General features: G+C 41.8%; 1 protein-coding gene across 1 annotated transcript in view; it reads left to right on the top strand.

Moving 5' to 3' along the window:
• Window positions 1–3,127: 3,127 nt before the first annotated feature.
• Window positions 3,128–6,000, top strand: part of MYO1B (myosin IB) — a 134,324-nt gene continuing 131,451 nt past the window's right edge. Inside the window, exon 1 of the mRNA XM_087949548.1 lies at window positions 3,128–3,383. The gene's annotated coding sequence lies outside the window, so the exon portion shown is untranslated. The remainder of the gene's footprint in view (window positions 3,384–6,000) is intronic.

The raw sequence follows: 6,000 nt of genomic DNA, 5'->3' as shown, positions 1-6,000 counted from the left end.
TGTGGAAAAGGCCCTTTAGGTTGAACATGACAGAACTAGAATTAGCATGTTAATTTTTACTTATTTTATTACATTTGTATCCCACCACACCAAACTCAGCTCTAAGTGGTTATTCCCATGCTAAGGTTTAAAACATAAAGCAAAGTTTCACAATGAAATAAGAACAAACAAAAATAAAAGCTGCACTGAACAGGTTTAAAAAACTTTCATGAAATTCCATGTTCAACAGCTTCCTGAAAGCACCAAGGAGGATATCAGCTTGAGGTTGTTGTTCCATGGTCTTGCCACCAAAAAACCCAAAACCCATAGCTTCCTTGCTTCAGCTCTTTTATTTCCTTATGGTGAGGCACCAGGAATATTTTCCCTAGATGACCCAATAGGGCAGGCCAGTGCAGATTGGAACAGACCATCCTATAGATACCTAGGTGCCAAGTCATCAAGGGTTTTACAGCACAAATCAGCATTTCAAAGAGCTGGTGATCAGTGCTCTAATTAAATTGAAGAGTCACAAACTAATCCACGGGGTGGATCCTCTTAAGCCTAAAACAAGTAACATATACAGAGCCTAACTCAATCCTGATTTCTAAGGAAATGTGATTGAACTCTAGGAAGTTCAGTCACATATGAGGGACTAAAGCATATTAAAGTAAAGCTAATAGGACCTGCTTCCAAGTTAAGAAAAAAAATTCTAACATTAAGTTGTCAGTGCATCAGATTTAGCACAAAGGTTCAAAGTTTAATAGATTACCATGATTAATTATTGTATGACAATTTGGAGTAGTGGTTAAGGCACCAGGCTGCAAAGCAGAAGACTGTGAATTCTAGTCCTACCTTAGGCACAAAGCCAACTAAGTGGCCTTCAGCCAGTCACTCTCTTTCAGCCTAAGAAGCAGACAGTGATAAACCACTTGTGAAATATTGCTAAGAAAATTATAGAGCTAGTCCAGACAGACCTGGAATCACATAAAAAAAGTTAATTATGTGCAGTAGTAGATTATAAAATGCCAGCTTACTGTTACATATTTTGCAAAGGGAACCATAAAAAGGTCACTTGTGTTTTGTATGTCAAATGGAGAAGAGTCATGCACAACTTTGAATTCTGATTTTAAGTCACTTGTTCAAGTCAAATAATTTGTCTAGATTTTTTTTATTCAGTCTTGAGATTTTTGCAAAGTATAGATAGGATATTTCCCATCATGGTCCAAAAGGATTTCATTTCTTGATTATCCATCCATGACTTATTTAGATATCACTTGCTGATAACAATAATTTGGGAGAACTGTGGCCGGAATGCATTTCTTATAGATTTCTTGAAATATTTGAATAGCCTATGGGAAATCAGAACAGAACACAGAATTGGCCCATTGATCAATTTTAAAATTGACACTTCTTAAATAGTTTCCAAGCTTTAAAAACTTGCTGTTTTTTAAGTTGCTTCTAGTAAAATTACATATATGTTATAATACTTCTAGATCCCTGTCTATAATGAATAATTAGAGCTAGAAGATTTGCTTTATATTGTAAAAATCTTATTTAAAAATAACTTTATAGAAAATCTTGCAACCCAAATAAGATTATTTTAATAGAACTGCTATAACAAGAGAGATATTAAAATAAAAAAGGATTTGTAATTAAAATCTTGGATTTCAACATCATGTTTTGCTACAATTTGCTTTCCTGGGTTTTCTTGACTAAACAACATTGGTTTGTTTGATTGGATGGCTTAGTGTCTATACAGAATAGAAGCGGTTGTAAACTTCCAAAAACCCTATGAGGTCTCCCTGATGCCAGCCAACATTTAAGTACAGGTAAAACCTAATTAGCGTACTTTGGTAGTTTCCAGAATTCCCCCCCCCTTTTTTTTCTCCCCCCAAGACTTAGATTATATCCATAGCCAATACAAGAGCTCATTCCTATATGCAGGAAAGTTAGAATGGATCATGATTTCTAATAGCGGCACTTCTTCATTAATACCTTTTCTATATGACCAAATAAGTATAAAGTCATCGCATGCAAAGCATTCAACAGTTCTGTATTATTTTTAGAAACAGCATGTTAGAAAAGGTATGGGTGGGTCCTGTTGTACTCTTTTCTTATTGGAAGCCTTATTTATTAGGTTCCATCTTTACAGCATGTAATATAATTCCTAACGCCATAAGCATCAGATTGGCCACCAGGAAAACAGAATGCAAACTTTTGCTCTGATCCAGCATCGCTCTTCTTAAATTACCATAGCACACTATATACAGAAATTAAAATGTTAGTATAATTCTCTTACTATTTAATCACAATACAGTAGAGTTCTTTGGTGTAGTGGTGTAGTGGTTAAGGCATCAGGTTAGAAACCAGATGGGAGTCAAGTGAGTTTTACTCCTTCCTAAAGCCAGCAGGACTTGGGCCAGCTGTTCTCTCTCAGCCCCAGGAAGCAGGCAATGGCAAACCACTTGCAAAAAAAAAACAACCTGCCAAGAAAACTGCAGGGACTAAGTCTAAGGCGCGCACACACACACACAAACATGTCATTTACACTATTAAATAATGCAGTTATTTCAATACAGTACTACAGAAATGACAGTCTTCCTTCCAGTGGAACCTAAGGCAGTTTGAAAGGAACCACACTGAAACTGTCAGAAGAAACCTACTTATTCAAAACGGTCAATTACAAAAAATGGAAAAGAGGTCCGTAAAAGCCGTAAAACCGATGTTCTAATCCCATTCATCTAGTTATTAAGCCCCACTGAATAGAGAACGCAGCCTTTCGGAAGCCCTACACGAACGTTGGACCTCCTCACCCATGACCCCCAGGCAAGGCCTTGCAAGACTGCCACTACAAAAGAGCATGGAAGGTGGGCTGGCTTCCAGAGCTGCTTTCCAGAGCTAAGCCGTTCGCCCGTCCAGCCGGATGTCACTGGCGTCTCGCCCCCGGTCCCACATTAAAACTTTCGCGCCCTTGAAAGGCAGCGGCTGCTTGAGGGCGCCGCTGGGGGTCGCTCGCCTCCCCTTCGCGCGAACCTCGCCTGCCGCAGCGGAGGTGTGGAGCTGAGGCGGCGGCTGCGGCGCGGCCCCTCCCCGAACCGGGCGACTCCCGACCGCGAGGTCATTGCCACGCCCCCTGCTTCTGTGAGGCGGGGAGGGGCGTGGCCGTCCTTGCTGCAGGCTGAGTTCCTCGGGAACAGGCTGCTTTTCGGAGGAAAAAGCCGGACGGATTCCAGCCTGAGCGGGAGCCTCGCAGCGCGACTGAGAGCGAGAGCGCTAGCTGGGAGTTGGGCAGCCCCAGGGAGCTGTCCCGCTTTTTCTCTCTCTCTCTCTCTTTTTTTCCTCGCCGCTTGCGAGGATCGAGAGGCGCATCTGGACGGAGGCGGGGATTGCCTAGAACGAAAAAGGTGCGGAGAGGCGCCGTCCCGCTTGGGCTCCTTGGCCAGATTTGGCTTTTGTGGTGTGGATGGTCCCGCGGGTGTCCTGCTTTTCTGCGCTCTTCAGGTGCTCCGATTGCGGGGCTGCCTGCGGCTTGCTCTCCTGGTTGCCAAAAGAGGGGCTGGTGGGGGGAGGCGGTGAGAGATGCATGGTGGTGGGCACAGAGGGGGCTTTGGGGTGGGAACGGGGGGATTTCAGGAAACTAGTGGCCACAGAACGAAGATTTGGCGCCAGAAAGCGGGGGAGGAGGAGGAGCAGGGACGATGTCTCGGAGCCTTCTGGGTTAAAGGTCTTGCTAAGAGGCAGCGCTGGCAAAGGAAGCAGAAAGCTGCAGTGATTTAGGCAGGGACTTTTGGAATAACGAAGGGGACGACTTTGCAGAAGAGGGGAGAGAAGGGGGTTTGAGGGGAGGAAGAGCAGGGGACCGCCTAGACTGAGGACCGTCTTTATTCTGCGGTACATGGGCGACAATTAAACTGGTGGGCAGGAAACAGGAGATGGAATGGCATAAAAACCTTGCAGGGCTGACGAATGGGTTTCAGGAATGCAAGATGGGATCCAGGGAGAGAGGATGGGAATAGAGAATTGGGGGTGAAAGAGGAGGGACAGGGGCTGAGTATATGGGGTGGTAGGGAAGACGTAGGTAGGTGGTTTGGATGTTAGAAGAGCAGGTGAGATCTGGAGGGACAATTTAGAGTGCATTTCCTGAACGTTTAAGTGAAGCTGGAGAAGAAACATGGTGCAAGGATCTACACTTTTCTGAGAGGAAGGTTGCAAGCTGTTTGTGATTTTCTCCAGGGAAAGTTGGATTTGGATTACAGTAGTTAGTTCTCAGGTGTCCTTTTCTTGCCTGCCTGGTCTTTGTTTAGTCTCAAGGACACTGTGTGTGTGTGTGTTGTGTGTGGTGCCTGCAGAGGGATTGAAACCAGATTCTAGGATTTTAGATTTCAGTCTGTTAAGCCCTGAAGCGATTTAGGGTGTGCTTCCAATTTTTGATCCTTACAGTCGCTTTGTTCAGGATGTCTGTGCTTGGTTGGGGATTTGTTTTAGTAAAATCCAGAGGTAACAATTTAGTTGCAACAAGTTCTCTGTTGGCTGAGCTGCAACATGGCAGTGAATAAAGTTGCTGCTGCTGGCGGACTCTGTATTTTGCCTCTGTTTTGAACTGCTATTATCAAGTTCTTTGCAAACAGAAACTCCATTCAGTAAATAGTTGTTCACAATGACTTCTGCAAGCCTATCCTTGAATGGGGGTGCAATTGTGACAAAACGCTTACCTGTTTTTTGTGTTTCTTCCAGAAGTTCAAGCCTTTTCCTTAAGAAAGCAAATATATAATTTCTTCCTATTGCCTTTCTCATTGTATCCAGATATGCACACACCTCTAAAGTGCAGCTTTTTTACATAGCCCACTGGGTCTAGTTCTATTCATTATCTGAGAAAGGATGGTTACCCCACATGTGAGGGGATGTCTGTCAAAAGGAATTGAGGTGTCATTGTTCCTTAGTTGTGTAGTAACACTATTGTGAGAAAATTTTCCAAGCGCTCTCTCATTCTGTTCCATCCACAGAAGAATTTAAAAGATTAAGACAGGCTTGCAATTAAGTCAGTAAAACTTACATGCCCATCTGTTCACACTTGTGTCATCATTTAGTCCATTGTGCCTTCCTATAAGAGAATCAACTACTCTTCATTTTAAGAAGATTTCCCTAAAGACTATTATTGTTTTAAGAAGACTGCCAGATGATTTATAAGCAATTTGTTTATCAAAAACATCTAATCATGATCTGTGTTAACCTCCTTTAAATTGTTTCTGCTTGGGGCTCTGCTTGTTTTCTCTTTCATTCAGTTGGTATCTTGTCTTAACTTAGTGGAAATTCATGGATTGAAATTTCTTGCATTAGTGTCTCAAGCTAGGGATGTTGCAGACATCCCTGGGAAATGAATAAGGCAGTAATGAAACATTTCAACTATATTTGTGACAAATTAGTAAAGGGGAGAAGTTGTAGATCAGGGAAAGTAAAGCAATCAATTTATCACTTGTAAAGAGGATTTGTAGATGGGTCTTTGCTATTTATTTCATCACAACTGTAAGATGAGTTGGGCTTAGAAAGAGAGGCTGTCCAATGCTAAATCAGCAAGCTGCACCAATTTGAACCAGCATCTCCTTGATCCAAGTCCAGTACCTTAACATCTATGAAATGGGTCTCATTTTATTTGCTTTCCCACCATTCTTCATTGACAAATAAATCTTCTGTTTATCACTACTGTGATATTGGAAGAGGGTTCATGAGGCTACAAAAATGTGCTTGAGAGCTACAAACCTACCATAATTTTAAGGGAAAACGCATTGTGAATTTATGTGTGAAATATTTGGTTTATATTATTTGATTACCTAATGCAATTTGAGTAATCAGTTACATTTATAAAGAAGAGTTGCCAAAACATATTAACTTATAGTTACATATGCATTAATATATATAACCATCATATTATTCATTTTTGAGGTAAGCAACTTTAGACAAAGCAGAGAAAAAGAGTATAGTAACTCAGAAGATTGAAGCATAAAATATCAGATCAGATCAGAT

This window comes from Notechis scutatus, chromosome 1, assembly GCF_049901735.1.
Source record: "Notechis scutatus isolate UNSWTSFEM ecotype Mainland chromosome 1, rNotScu1.2, whole genome shotgun sequence".
In the NCBI taxonomy this organism is placed as follows: Eukaryota; Metazoa; Chordata; class Lepidosauria; order Squamata; family Elapidae; genus Notechis; species Notechis scutatus.
This window is presented reverse-complemented; position numbering and strand designations above follow the sequence as displayed.